The 12,954-nt window shown below is 48.7% G+C and overlaps 4 non-coding genes and 1 pseudogene across 4 annotated transcripts; all 5 read left to right on the top strand.

Annotated features, from left to right (window-relative positions):
• The first annotated feature begins 1,528 nt into the window (after positions 1-1,528).
• LOC130335614 (U2 spliceosomal RNA) lies at positions 1,529-1,719 on the top strand. The gene has a single exon (XR_008877212.1). It is a non-coding gene; the product is annotated as a U2 spliceosomal RNA (small nuclear RNA).
• A 2,090-nt stretch (positions 1,720-3,809) lies between these two features.
• Positions 3,810-4,000, top strand: LOC130335613 (U2 spliceosomal RNA). Its single transcript, XR_008877211.1, has one exon. It is a non-coding gene; the product is annotated as a U2 spliceosomal RNA (small nuclear RNA).
• Positions 4,001-6,081: 2,081 nt separating this feature from the next.
• On the top strand, positions 6,082-6,272 carry LOC130335612 (U2 spliceosomal RNA). Its single transcript, XR_008877210.1, has one exon. It is a non-coding gene; the product is annotated as a U2 spliceosomal RNA (small nuclear RNA).
• Positions 6,273-8,368: 2,096 nt separating this feature from the next.
• LOC130335611 (U2 spliceosomal RNA) lies at positions 8,369-8,559 on the top strand. The gene has a single exon (XR_008877209.1). It is a non-coding gene; the product is annotated as a U2 spliceosomal RNA (small nuclear RNA).
• A 2,094-nt stretch (positions 8,560-10,653) lies between these two features.
• LOC130335648 (U2 spliceosomal RNA) lies at positions 10,654-10,814 on the top strand (annotated as a pseudogene).
• Positions 10,815-12,954: the final 2,140 nt, after the last annotated feature.

Raw genomic sequence — 12,954 nt, 5'->3', positions numbered from 1 at the left:
CAGCCATCCATTGCACTAATGGATTGGTCATCAGCTGGCTGTCTATGTCCCGCATCAATATAGACCAAAGTACAGAGGGTTAGGCTATGCTATTGTGCACCTACCTGATGCATCAGAAGGTGCGAGGCCCTTGCTAAATTCTGTGCACAGACTTTGAGATCTATGCTTTAGACTGTATCTAAACCTGCTCCAACATGGACTGACATTCTGGCCTACTTTCAGCCGATGCGACTTGTCTGTCGCTGAACAGTCGCTTTTTATGTATTCAGCACCTATGTATAATGTTGTAAAAATGCTCTAGAAGCTAAAGTCGCAGAAATGTCACACATATTTGGCCTGCAACTTTCTGTGCGACAAATTCAGACAGGAAAAATCAGTATAAATCCTTAGAAAATTATCCCCCAGTGTCTCCATCTGCTGGCGGTATTGAATAAGCATTGCTGCACTGATGGGGTATGCATTAGACGAAAAAAAAGAAGAAAAAGAAGAATAATACGCCCAGAAAAGAGGCGAAAAGGAGAAAAACGTAAAAAAACGTGAAAAAAAAGTAAGAGGAAGAGAAGGGAAAAAAAGGTGGAAATGGGTTTAAAAGTGATTTCGGCGGAGAAATATATATATATATATATATATATATATATATATATATATATATATATGCGCACACACACACATAGATATAAACGTATTCTCCGTTGAGATATTGCAGCCGCTGCTGTGTCCAGGCCCAGGAGCCTTAGCACTGTGCTGTGATGTCACTCAATACCACTGACATCACTAGGTGTAAACAACATCTCTCCTTTGCTGTGTATGTGACTATGGAGCTGTTTGGTGATGTCGTCTATTACGGCCTTCATAGAAGCAACAGGAGATTGTTGCATCCATCTTGAACCCTCAGAACTACAGTGCTATGATGTCACTCACTTCCACAGGCCTTGCAGAGTGTAAACAACAACAACCCAGCTTTGTTGTGTATGTAACCAAAGGGATTTGTGATGTCACCTAGAACCTTCACAGCAGCGACAGCTTTATGAGGAGCATCAGCACTGCTCTGCCTGAGCAGAACCATCACCGCCATAGGTTGTCAAATAACCCGGATTTAACCCACACAGGTAAGTCCAATGGGGTGCAGGCATGTCCTCTATGCTTACAGCTTCCCGTGGGTGTTGGTTTGATACCGTTTGGGGACAGCCAAGGAGGCATCTGCAGGCAACAAAGGTAGGTGTGTGCTTGTGTGTGTGTTTCCTATGCAGATCCTAAGCCCAGTGTCACATGCAAGTAGGAGGAGTAAGAAGGGTTCCTGGCAAATCCGGGTTATGGATTGCATTTAAAAAGGCCCCGTGGGAGTGCAATGGGCCCCTGTCTTGCTGCTTAGCAATAATGGTATGGGTTTAGGTTCTGCTGTGTGTACTGGTGGTTGACTGCCCCCCAGCCCAGAGTGTGCATGGAAAATTGTCTGGCAGCCTCCCTGACAGCAAGCAGTGATAGTGCCCATGAAGGGGACCTTGTTGGGCCCGCCCCTTTCACGGTTATCGCTTCTCGGCCTTTTGGCTAAGATCAAGTGTAGTATCTGTTCTTATCAGTTTAATATCTGATACGTCCCCTATCTGGGGACCATATATTAAATGGATTTTTGAGAACGGGGGCCGATTTCGAAGCTTGCTTCCGTCGCCCTATGCATTGACCCGATATGGCAGTATCTTCGGGTACAGTGCACCACCCCCTTACAGGGTTAAAAAGAAAGATTCCTACTTTCATTGCTACCTGCTTGCTGGCTAGCCAGCTAGCCAGCCCTGTGGGCCTTGCTGCTGCTGCAGCCAAAAAACAAAAGGTGGTGCTGCTGCTGCTTCTGCTGCTTCTGCTTCTGCTTGTGTCTGGCCCCTGTTGGAGCGTCCAGGCACAGGACTTCTGCTGCTGCTGACTAAATGGCCTCCTTAATTGGATCATTTGAGTAGCCAGCACACCTGTGCAGGTAGGGCATGACATGATAGGCAGCTGCCTTGATAGCGGGTGGGTGCTGAATGTTCCTAATTGACAAAATAAGATTAATGCTTATGAAGAAATATAAAATCTCATCCCTTCCCCAATATCGCGCCACACCCCTACCCCTTAATTCCCTGGTTGAACGTGATGGACATATGTCTTTTTTCGACCGTACTAACTATGTAACTATGTAACATAACATGGGGGGGGGGGGGGGGGGGTCTCCTGGCTGTTCACACAGGTGTGTCATTGCTGTACATTGACCATGCATTGCTTCTGTGGTATTGCAAAGGCAAAGACAAATGCTTCCAGCCATCCATTGCACTAATGGATTGGTCATCAGCTGGCTGTCTATGTCCCGCATCAATATAGACCAAAGTACAGAGGGTTAGGCTATGCTATTGTGCACCTACCTGATGCATCAGAAGGTGCGAGGCCCTTGCTAAATTCTGTGCACAGACTTTGAGATCTATGCTTTAGACTGTATCTAAACCTGCTCCAACATGGACTGACATTCTGGCCTACTTTCAGCCGATGCGACTTGTCTGTCGCTGAACAGTCGCTTTTTATGTATTCAGCACCTATGTATAATGTTGTAAAAATGCTCTAGAAGCTAAAGTCGCAGAAATGTCACACATATTTGGCCTGCAACTTTCTGTGCGACAAATTCAGACAGGAAAAATCAGTATAAATCCTTAGAAAATTATCCCCCAGTGTCTCCATCTGCTGGCGGTATTGAATAAGCATTGCTGCACTGATGGGGTATGCATTAGACGAAAAAAAAGAAGAAAAAGAAGAATAATACGCCCAGAAAAGAGGCGAAAAGGAGAAAAACGTAAAAAAACGTGAAAAAAAAGTAAGAGGAAGAGAAGGGAAAAAAAGGTGGAAATGGGTTTAAAAGTGATTTCGGCGGAGAAATATATATATATATATATATATATATATATATATATATATGCGCACACACACACATAGATATAAACGTATTCTCCGTTGAGATATTGCAGCCGCTGCTGTGTCCAGGCCCAGGAGCCTTAGCACTGTGCTGTGATGTCACTCAATACCACTGACATCACTAGGTGTAAACAACATCTCTCCTTTGCTGTGTATGTGACTATGGAGCTGTTTGGTGATGTCGTCTATTACGGCCTTCATAGAAGCAACAGGAGATTGTTGCATCCATCTTGAACCCTCAGAACTACAGTGCTATGATGTCACTCACTTCCACAGGCCTTGCAGAGTGTAAACAACAACAACCCAGCTTTGTTGTGTATGTAACCAAAGGGATTTGTGATGTCACCTAGAACCTTCACAGCAGCGACAGCTTTATGAGGAGCATCAGCACTGCTCTGCCTGAGCAGAACCATCACCGCCATAGGTTGTCAAATAACCCGGATTTAACCCACACAGGTAAGTCCAATGGGGTGCAGGCATGTCCTCTATGCTTACAGCTTCCCGTGGGTGTTGGTTTGATACCGTTTGGGGACAGCCAAGGAGGCATCTGCAGGCAACAAAGGTAGGTGTGTGCTTGTGTGTGTGTTTCCTATGCAGATCCTAAGCCCAGTGTCACATGCAAGTAGGAGGAGTAAGAAGGGTTCCTGGCAAATCCGGGTTATGGATTGCATTTAAAAAGGCCCCGTGGGAGTGCAATGGGCCCCTGTCTTGCTGCTTAGCAATAATGGTATGGGTTTAGGTTCTGCTGTGTGTACTGGTGGTTGACTGCCCCCCAGCCCAGAGTGTGCATGGAAAATTGTCTGGCAGCCTCCCTGACAGCAAGCAGTGATAGTGCCCATGAAGGGGACCTTGTTGGGCCCGCCCCTTTCACGGTTATCGCTTCTCGGCCTTTTGGCTAAGATCAAGTGTAGTATCTGTTCTTATCAGTTTAATATCTGATACGTCCCCTATCTGGGGACCATATATTAAATGGATTTTTGAGAACGGGGGCCGATTTCGAAGCTTGCTTCCGTCGCCCTATGCATTGACCCGATATGGCAGTATCTTCGGGTACAGTGCACCACCCCCTTACAGGGTTAAAAAGAAAGATTCCTACTTTCATTACTACCTGCTTGCTGGCTAGCTAGCTAGCCAGCCCTGTGGGCCTTGCTGCTGCTGCAGCCAAAAAACAAAAGGTGGTGCTGCTGCTGCTTCTGCTGCTTCTGCTTCTGCTTGTGTCTGGCCCCTGTTGGAGCGTCCAGGCACAGGACTTCTGCTGCTGCTGACTAAATGGCCTCCTTAATTGGATCATTTGAGTAGCCAGCACACCTGTGCAGGTAGGGCATGACATGATAGGCAGCTGCCTTGATAGCGGGTGGGTGCTGAATGTTCCTAATTGACAAAATAAGATTAATGCTTATGAAGAAATATAAAATCTCATCCCTTCCCCAATATCGCGCCACACCCCTACCCCTTAATTCCCTGGTTGAACGTGATGGACATATGTCTTTTTTCGACCGTACTAACTATGTAACTATGTAACATAACATGGGGGGGGGGGGGGGGGGGTCTCCTGGCTGTTCACACAGGTGTGTCATTGCTGTACATTGACCATGCATTGCTTCTGTGGTATTGCAAAGGCAAAGACAAATGCTTCCAGCCATCCATTGCACTAATGGATTGGTCATCAGCTGGCTGTCTATGTCCCGCATCAATATAGACCAAAGTACAGAGGGTTAGGCTATGCTATTGTGCACCTACCTGATGCATCAGAAGGTGCGAGGCCCTTGCTAAATTCTGTGCACAGACTTTGAGATCTATGCTTTAGACTGTATCTAAACCTGCTCCAACATGGACTGACATTCTGGCCTACTTTCAGCCGATGCGACTTGTCTGTCGCTGAACAGTCGCTTTTTATGTATTCAGCACCTATGTATAATGTTGTAAAAATGCTCTAGAAGCTAAAGTCGCAGAAATGTCACACATATTTGGCCTGCAACTTTCTGTGCGACAAATTCAGACAGGAAAAATCAGTATAAATCCTTAGAAAATACCCCCAGTGTCTCCATCTGCTGGCGGTATTGAATAAGCATTGCTGCACTGATGGGGTATGCATTAGACGAAAAAAAAGAAGAAAAAGAAGAATAATACGCCCAGAAAAGAGGCGAAAAGGAGAAAAACGTAAAAAAACGTGAAAAAAAAGTAAGAGGAAGAGAAGGGAAAAAAAAGGTGGAAATGGGTTTAAAAGTGATTTCGGCGGAGAAATATATATATATATATATATATATATATATATATGCGCACACACACACATAGATATAAACGTATTCTCCGTTGAGATATTGCAGCCGCTGCTGTGTCCAGGCCCAGGAGCCTTAGCACTGTGCTGTGATGTCACTCAATACCACTGACATCACTAGGTGTAAACAACATCTCTCCTTTGCTGTGTATGTGACTATGGAGCTGTTTGGTGATGTCGTCTATTACGGCCTTCATAGAAGCAACAGGAGATTGTTGCATCCATCTTGAACCCTCAGAACTACAGTGCTATGATGTCACTCACTTCCACAGGCCTTGCAGAGTGTAAACAACAACAACCCAGCTTTGTTGTGTATGTAACCAAAGGGATTTGTGATGTCACCTAGAACCTTCACAGCAGCGACAGCTTTATGAGGAGCATCAGCACTGCTCTGCTGAGCAGAACCATCACCGCCATAGGTTGTCAAATAACCCGGATTTAACCCACACAGGTAAGTCCAATGGGGTGCAGGCATGTCCTCTATGCTTACAGCTTCCCGTGGGTGTTGGTTTGATACCGTTTGGGGACAGCCAAGGAGGCATCTGCAGGCAACAAAGGTAGGTGTGTGCTTGTGTGTGTGTTTCCTATGCAGATCCTAAGCCCAGTGTCACATGCAAGTAGGAGGAGTAAGAAGGGTTCCTGGCAAATCCGGGTTATGGATTGCATTTAAAAAGGCCCCGTGGGAGTGCAATGGGCCCCTGTCTTGCTGCTTAGCAATAATGGTATGGGTTTAGGTTCTGCTGTGTGTACTGGTGGTTGACTGCCCCCCAGCCCAGAGTGTGCATGGAAAATTGTCTGGCAGCCTCCCTGACAGCAAGCAGTGATAGTGCCATGAAGGGGACCTTGTTGGGCCCGCCCCTTTCACGGTTATCGCTTCTCGGCCTTTTGGCTAAGATCAAGTGTAGTATCTGTTCTTATCAGTTTAATATCTGATACGTCCCCTATCTGGGGACCATATATTAAATGGATTTTTGAGAACGGGGGCCGATTTCGAAGCTTGCTTCCGTCGCCCTATGCATTGACCCGATATGGCAGTATCTTCGGGTACAGTGCACCACCCCCTTACAGGGTTAAAAAGAAAGATTCCTACTTTCATTGCTACCTGCTTGCTGGCTAGCCAGCTAGCCAGCCCTGTGGGCCTTGCTGCTGCTGCAGCCAAAAAACAAAAGGTGGTGCTGCTGCTGCTTCTGCTGCTTCTGCTTCTGCTTGTGTCTGGCCCCTGTTGGAGCGTCCAGGCACAGGACTTCTGCTGCTGCTGACTAAATGGCCTCCTTAATTGGATCATTTGAGTAGCCAGCACACCTGTGCAGGTAGGGCATGACATGATAGGCAGCTGCCTTGATAGCGGGTGGGTGCTGAATGTTCCTAATTGACAAAATAAGATTAATGCTTATGAAGAAATATAAAATCTCATCCCTTCCCCAATATCGCGCCACACCCCTACCCCTTAATTCCCTGGTTGAACGTGATGGACATATGTCTTTTTTCGACCGTACTAACTATGTAACTATGTAACATAACATGGGGGGGGGGGGGGGGGGGGGGGGTCTCCTGGCTGTTCACACAGGTGTGTCATTGCTGTACATTGACCATGCATTGCTTCTGTGGTATTGCAAAGGCAAAGACAAATGCTTCCAGCCATCCATTGCACTAATGGATTGGTCATCAGCTGGCTGTCTATGTCCCGCATCAATATAGACCAAAGTACAGAGGGTTAGGCTATGCTATTGTGCACCTACCTGATGCATCAGAAGGTGCGAGGCCCTTGCTAAATTCTGTGCACAGACTTTGAGATCTATGCTTTAGACTGTATCTAAACCTGCTCCAACATGGACTGACATTCTGGCCTACTTTCAAGCCGATGCGACTTGTCTGTCGCTGAACAGTCGCTTTTTATGTATTCAGCACCTATGTATAATGTTGTAAAAATGCTCTAGAAGCTAAAGTCGCAGAAATGTCACACATATTTGGCCTGCAACTTTCTGTGCGACAAATTCAGACAGGAAAAATCAGTATAAATCCTTAGAAAATTATCCCCCAGTGTCTCCATCTGCTGGCGGTATTGAATAAGCATTGCTGCACTGATGGGGTATGCATTAGACGAAAAAAAAGAAGAAAAAGAAGAATAATACGCCCAGAAAAGAGGCGAAAAGGAGAAAAACGTAAAAAAACGTGAAAAAAAAGTAAGAGGAAGAGAAGGGAAAAAAAGGTGGAAATGGGTTTAAAAGTGATTTCGGCGGAGAAATATATATATATATATATATATATATATATATATATATATGCGCACACACACACATAGATATAAACGTATTCTCCGTTGAGATATTGCAGCCGCTGCTGTGTCCAGGCCCAGGAGCCTTAGCACTGTGCTGTGATGTCACTCAATACCACTGACATCACTAGGTGTAAACAACATCTCTCCTTTGCTGTGTATGTGACTATGGAGCTGTTTGGTGATGTCGTCTATTACGGCCTTCATAGAAGCAACAGGAGATTGTTGCATCCATCTTGAACCCTCAGAACTACAGTGCTATGATGTCACTCACTTCCACAGGCCTTGCAGAGTGTAAACAACAACAACCCAGCTTTGTTGTGTATGTAACCAAAGGGATTTGTGATGTCACCTAGAACCTTCACAGCAGCGACAGCTTTATGAGGAGCATCAGCACTGCTCTGCCTGAGCAGAACCATCACCGCCATAGGTTGTCAAATAACCCGGATTTAACCCACACAGGTAAGTCCAATGGGGTGCAGGCATGTCCTCTATGCTTACAGCTTCCCGTGGGTGTTGGTTTGATACCGTTTGGGGACAGCCAAGGAGGCATCTGCAGGCAACAAAGGTAGGTGTGTGCTTGTGTGTGTGTTTCCTATGCAGATCCTAAGCCCAGTGTCACATGCAAGTAGGAGGAGTAAGAAGGGTTCCTGGCAAATCCGGGTTATGGATTGCATTTAAAAAGGCCCCGTGGGAGTGCAATGGGCCCCTGTCTTGCTGCTTAGCAATAATGGTATGGGTTTAGGTTCTGCTGTGTGTACTGGTGGTTGACTGCCCCCCAGCCCAGAGTGTGCATGGAAAATTGTCTGGCAGCCTCCCTGACAGCAAGCAGTGATAGTGCCCATGAAGGGGACCTTGTTGGGCCCGCCCCTTTCACGGTTATCGCTTCTCGGCCTTTTGGCTAAGATCAAGTGTAGTATCTGTTCTTATCAGTTTAATATCTGATACGTCCCCTATCTGGGGACCATATATTAAATGGATTTTTGAGAACGGGGGCCGATTTCGAAGCTTGCTTCCGTCGCCCTATGCATTGACCCGATATGGCAGTATCTTCGGGTACAGTGCACCACCCCCTTACAGGGTTAAAAAGAAAGATTCCTACTTTCATTGCTACCTGCTTGCTGGCTAGCCAGCTAGCCAGCCCTGTGGGCCTTGCTGCTGCTGCAGCCAAAAAACAAAAGGTGGTGCTGCTGCTGCTTCTGCTGCTTCTGCTTCTGCTTGTGTCTGGCCCCTGTTGGAGCGTCCAGGCACAGGACTTCTGCTGCTGCTGACTAAATGGCCTCCTTAATTGGATCATTTGAGTAGCCAGCACACCTGTGCAGGTAGGGCATGACATGATAGGCAGCTGCCTTGATAGCGGGTGGGTGCTGAATGTTCCTAATTGACAAAATAAGATTAATGCTTATGAAGAAATATAAAATCTCATCCCTTCCCCAATATCGCGCCACACCCCTACCCCTTAATTCCCTGGTTGAACGTGATGGACATATGTCTTTTTTCGACCGTACTAACTATGTAACTATGTAACATAACATGGGGGGGGGGGGGGGGGGTCTCCTGGCTGTTCACACAGGTGTGTCATTGCTGTACATTGACCATGCATTGCTTCTGTGGTATTGCAAAGGCAAAGACAAATGCTTCCAGCCATCCATTGCACTAATGGATTGGTCATCAGCTGGCTGTCTATGTCCCGCATCAATATAGACCAAAGTACAGAGGGTTAGGCTATGCTATTGTGCACCTACCTGATGCATCAGAAGGTGCGAGGCCCTTGCTAAATTCTGTGCACAGACTTTGAGATCTATACTTTAGACTGTATCTAAACCTGCTCCAACATGGACTGACATTCTGGCCTACTTTCAGCCGATGCGACTTGTCTGTCGCTGAACAGTCGCTTTTTATGTATTCAGCACCTATGTATAATGTTGTAAAAATGCTCTAGAAGCTAAAGTCGCAGAAATGTCACACATATTTGGCCTGCAACTTTCTGTGCGACAAATTCAGACAGGAAAAATCAGTATAAATCCTTAGAAAATTATCCCCCAGTGTCTCCATCTGCTGGCGGTATTGAATAAGCATTGCTGCACTGATGGGGTATGCATTAGACGAAAAAAAAGAAGAAAAAGAAGAATAATACGCCCAGAAAAGAGGCGAAAAGGAGAAAAACGTAAAAAAACGTGAAAAAAAAAGTAAGAGGAAGAGAAGGGAAAAAAAGGTGGAAATGGGTTTAAAAGTGATTTCGGCGGAGAAATATATATATATATATATATATATATATATATATATATATATATGCGCACACACACACATAGATATAAACGTATTCTCCGTTGAGATATTGCAGCCGCTGCTGTGTCCAGGCCCAGGAGCCTTAGCACTGTGCTGTGATGTCACTCAATACCACTGACATCACTAGGTGTAAACAACATCTCTCCTTTGCTGTGTATGTGACTATGGAGCTGTTTGGTGATGTCGTCTATTACGGCCTTCATAGAAGCAACAGGAGATTGTTGCATCCATCTTGAACCCTCAGAACTACAGTGCTATGATGTCACTCACTTCCACAGGCCTTGCAGAGTGTAAACAACAACAACCCAGCTTTGTTGTGTATGTAACCAAAGGGATTTGTGATGTCACCTAGAACCTTCACAGCAGCGACAGCTTTATGAGGAGCATCAGCACTGCTCTGCCTGAGCAGAACCATCACCGCCATAGGTTGTCAAATAACCCGGATTTAACCCACACAGGTAAGTCCAATGGGGTGCAGGCATGTCCTCTATGCTTACAGCTTCCCGTGGGTGTTGGTTTGATACCGTTTGGGGACAGCCAAGGAGGCATCTGCAGGCAACAAAGGTAGGTGTGTGCTTGTGTGTGTGTTTCCTATGCAGATCCTAAGCCCAGTGTCACATGCAAGTAGGAGGAGTAAGAAGGGTTCCTGGCAAATCCGGGTTATGGATTGCATTTAAAAAGGCCCCGTGGGAGTGCAATGGGCCCCTGTCTTGCTGCTTAGCAATAATGGTATGGGTTTAGGTTCTGCTGTGTGTACTGGTGGTTGACTGCCCCCCAGCCCAGAGTGTGCATGGAAAATTGTCTGGCAGCCTCCCTGACAGCAAGCAGTGATAGTGCCCATGAAGGGGACCTTGTTGGGCCCGCCCCTTTCACGGTTATCGCTTCTCGGCCTTTTGGCTAAGATCAAGTGTAGTATCTGTTCTTACTTACCTGGCAGGGGAGATACCATGATCGCTACGGTCTGAAGAACTCCAAGCATTGTGGTAGAGATTTTGCGTAGTACGATTGCAGTACTTTTCGTTCTTATTAGAACCGCATTTCTCTAGAGCATACCACCTGAAGATCGTCTCCTGCCTGCCTCGGAACATCTGAAGAAGGAGAAGATCTTGAAGACTGCAGCTCCGGAAGAAGCCGACGAAGAACCTGGAAGAAGGGAATCGGCGGTGAATTCCGGAACAGCGGCGAAGAGGAAGGCGGCGCAGAATCTTTTCGAAGAAACTCGCTGCCTCTGGAGAAGGATTTGCATAGCTCCTCCCACCGGGACCGGATCTGCATAGCTCCTCCCACCCGGGAAAGAAGACTTTGCGAAGCCTCTCTCCACAAGCAAGCAAGGAAGCGGAAAAGAGCCTGCTGGAAGAAGCCATGGCCTCAACCAGCAAGTCCACCCAGGAGGCTGCAGGGCAAGGCCTGGAGGTCCAGCCCCAACCACAGCAAGCTTCAACCTCCACCACGGCAAGGCAGAAGGGCGGCAGAATTCCTAACCTGGAAGCTCCAACCCTGGAGCCCTGGATGAGGCAGACTGTTGCCTTGAAGCTCAAGCCCGTGGACGGAAGGGTGCCGGACATGTCCCACGACGTGTTCTGCAAGAAGATGCTGGCGGATCAAGGCTTCCCCACGGCTGACACCCTGGGAATAGCAACCTTCTTTTCGGGAATCTTCTACATCACCTTTGCCACCATTGGGACCTGTAGAAGATACTGGGAGGTGGTGAAAGCGGCGAGTCCCGAATCCCCTTTCTCTCGCTTTGTGGGCAACTGCCTTATTCAAAGAGAGGAGAGGCGGGTGACGGTCTCAATGCGGAACCCACACACCCCAGGCACGGACATCTCGACCTTCCTGAAGCGCTTCTGCACCGTGGTGAGGGAGCCCACCCGCATCCTGAACTCACTCGGATACTGGACCTGCAAGTGGTCTGTGGTCGTCAGACTCAACAAGAACCCTGCTTCTCCAGACGGACTACAGCACCTGCCAACGACATTTTCCTTGGGCAACTCCACAGGACTTATCTTCTACCCGGACATGCCGCAGACCTGCAGGAGATGTGGCAAGATGGGCCACGAGGGCAAGGACTGTATGGAGGATGCCTGCAGGTATTGCCGTGTGACAGGTCACACGACCAAGGACTGCCCCAAGAGCAAGACCTGCAACCTCTGCGGACTGGCAGCCCACAGCTACAAGGACTGCCCCCAGAGGGAGAGAACATGGGCATCTGTGGCAGCGAGAGCACCGAAGCCAGCCCCAGCTCCGGAGCCAACACCACGGATGGCCAAGCCGACCAAGGAGGGTAAGAAGGCGAAAGCCACCACCCCTGCCCCGTCCCGCCCCTCCCCTGCACCTCCCGCCCCATCCCCTGCCCCTCCCGCCCCATCTCCTGCCCCATCCCGCCCCACCCCTGCCCCATCCCGTCCCACCCCTGCCCCATCCCGTCCCACCCCTGCCCCTCCTGCCCCATCCCGTCCCACCCCTGCCCCTCCTGCCCCATCCCGTCCCACCCCCACCCCCTCCTGCCCCATCCCGCCCCACCCCTGCCCCCCGTACCCCACCCCGGCCCACCCCTGCCCCCCGTACCCCACCCCGGCCCACCCCTGCCCCGTCCTCCCCTGCCCGGCCCACCCCTGCCCCGTCCTCCCCTGCCCGGCCCACCCCTGCCCCGTCCTCCCCTGCCCGGGCACTCTCTCCTGCCCCCCGCCCCACCCAGCCTCCTTTCTCTCCTGGCCCAGCAGCACCTAACCCCCCTCCAGCTGCTGGTGCCCGCCCTTCGGAGGACTTTCCTGTGCTTCCTCCCCCAGGTACCATACAGAGGAAGAGGAAAGGAAGGGACAACGTATCAGAAGAGTCCCACAAAAGAAAGATAATCGAGACCTGCGAAACCCCTCAAGCTTCAGATGAGGAGGAGGAGATGGAGCAGGTCTGCGAGAGCCCTGAGGCTTCAGAAGGAGAGGAGGTGATGGAGCAGGCCCAAGTGGAGCAGGTCCAAGCAGAGCCAGTCCAAGCTCAATCTATGGAGGAGCTGCTGCAGGACCCAGAGGTTAAGAAAATCCTGGACACTCCGTCCAACACGGTCTACGACGAGTTCTTGGAAGGGCGCTACGAGAAGCCACACGAGCCGACAGGCGCCAGAGAAGAGGACCCGTCCGACCAGACTGGTAACTAGTATCAGAACTAACCTCTCTTTTTT

The sequence above is a fragment of the Hyla sarda genome, unplaced genomic scaffold (assembly GCF_029499605.1).
Source record: "Hyla sarda isolate aHylSar1 unplaced genomic scaffold, aHylSar1.hap1 scaffold_455, whole genome shotgun sequence".
In the NCBI taxonomy this organism is placed as follows: Eukaryota; Metazoa; Chordata; class Amphibia; order Anura; family Hylidae; genus Hyla; species Hyla sarda.
This window is presented reverse-complemented; position numbering and strand designations above follow the sequence as displayed.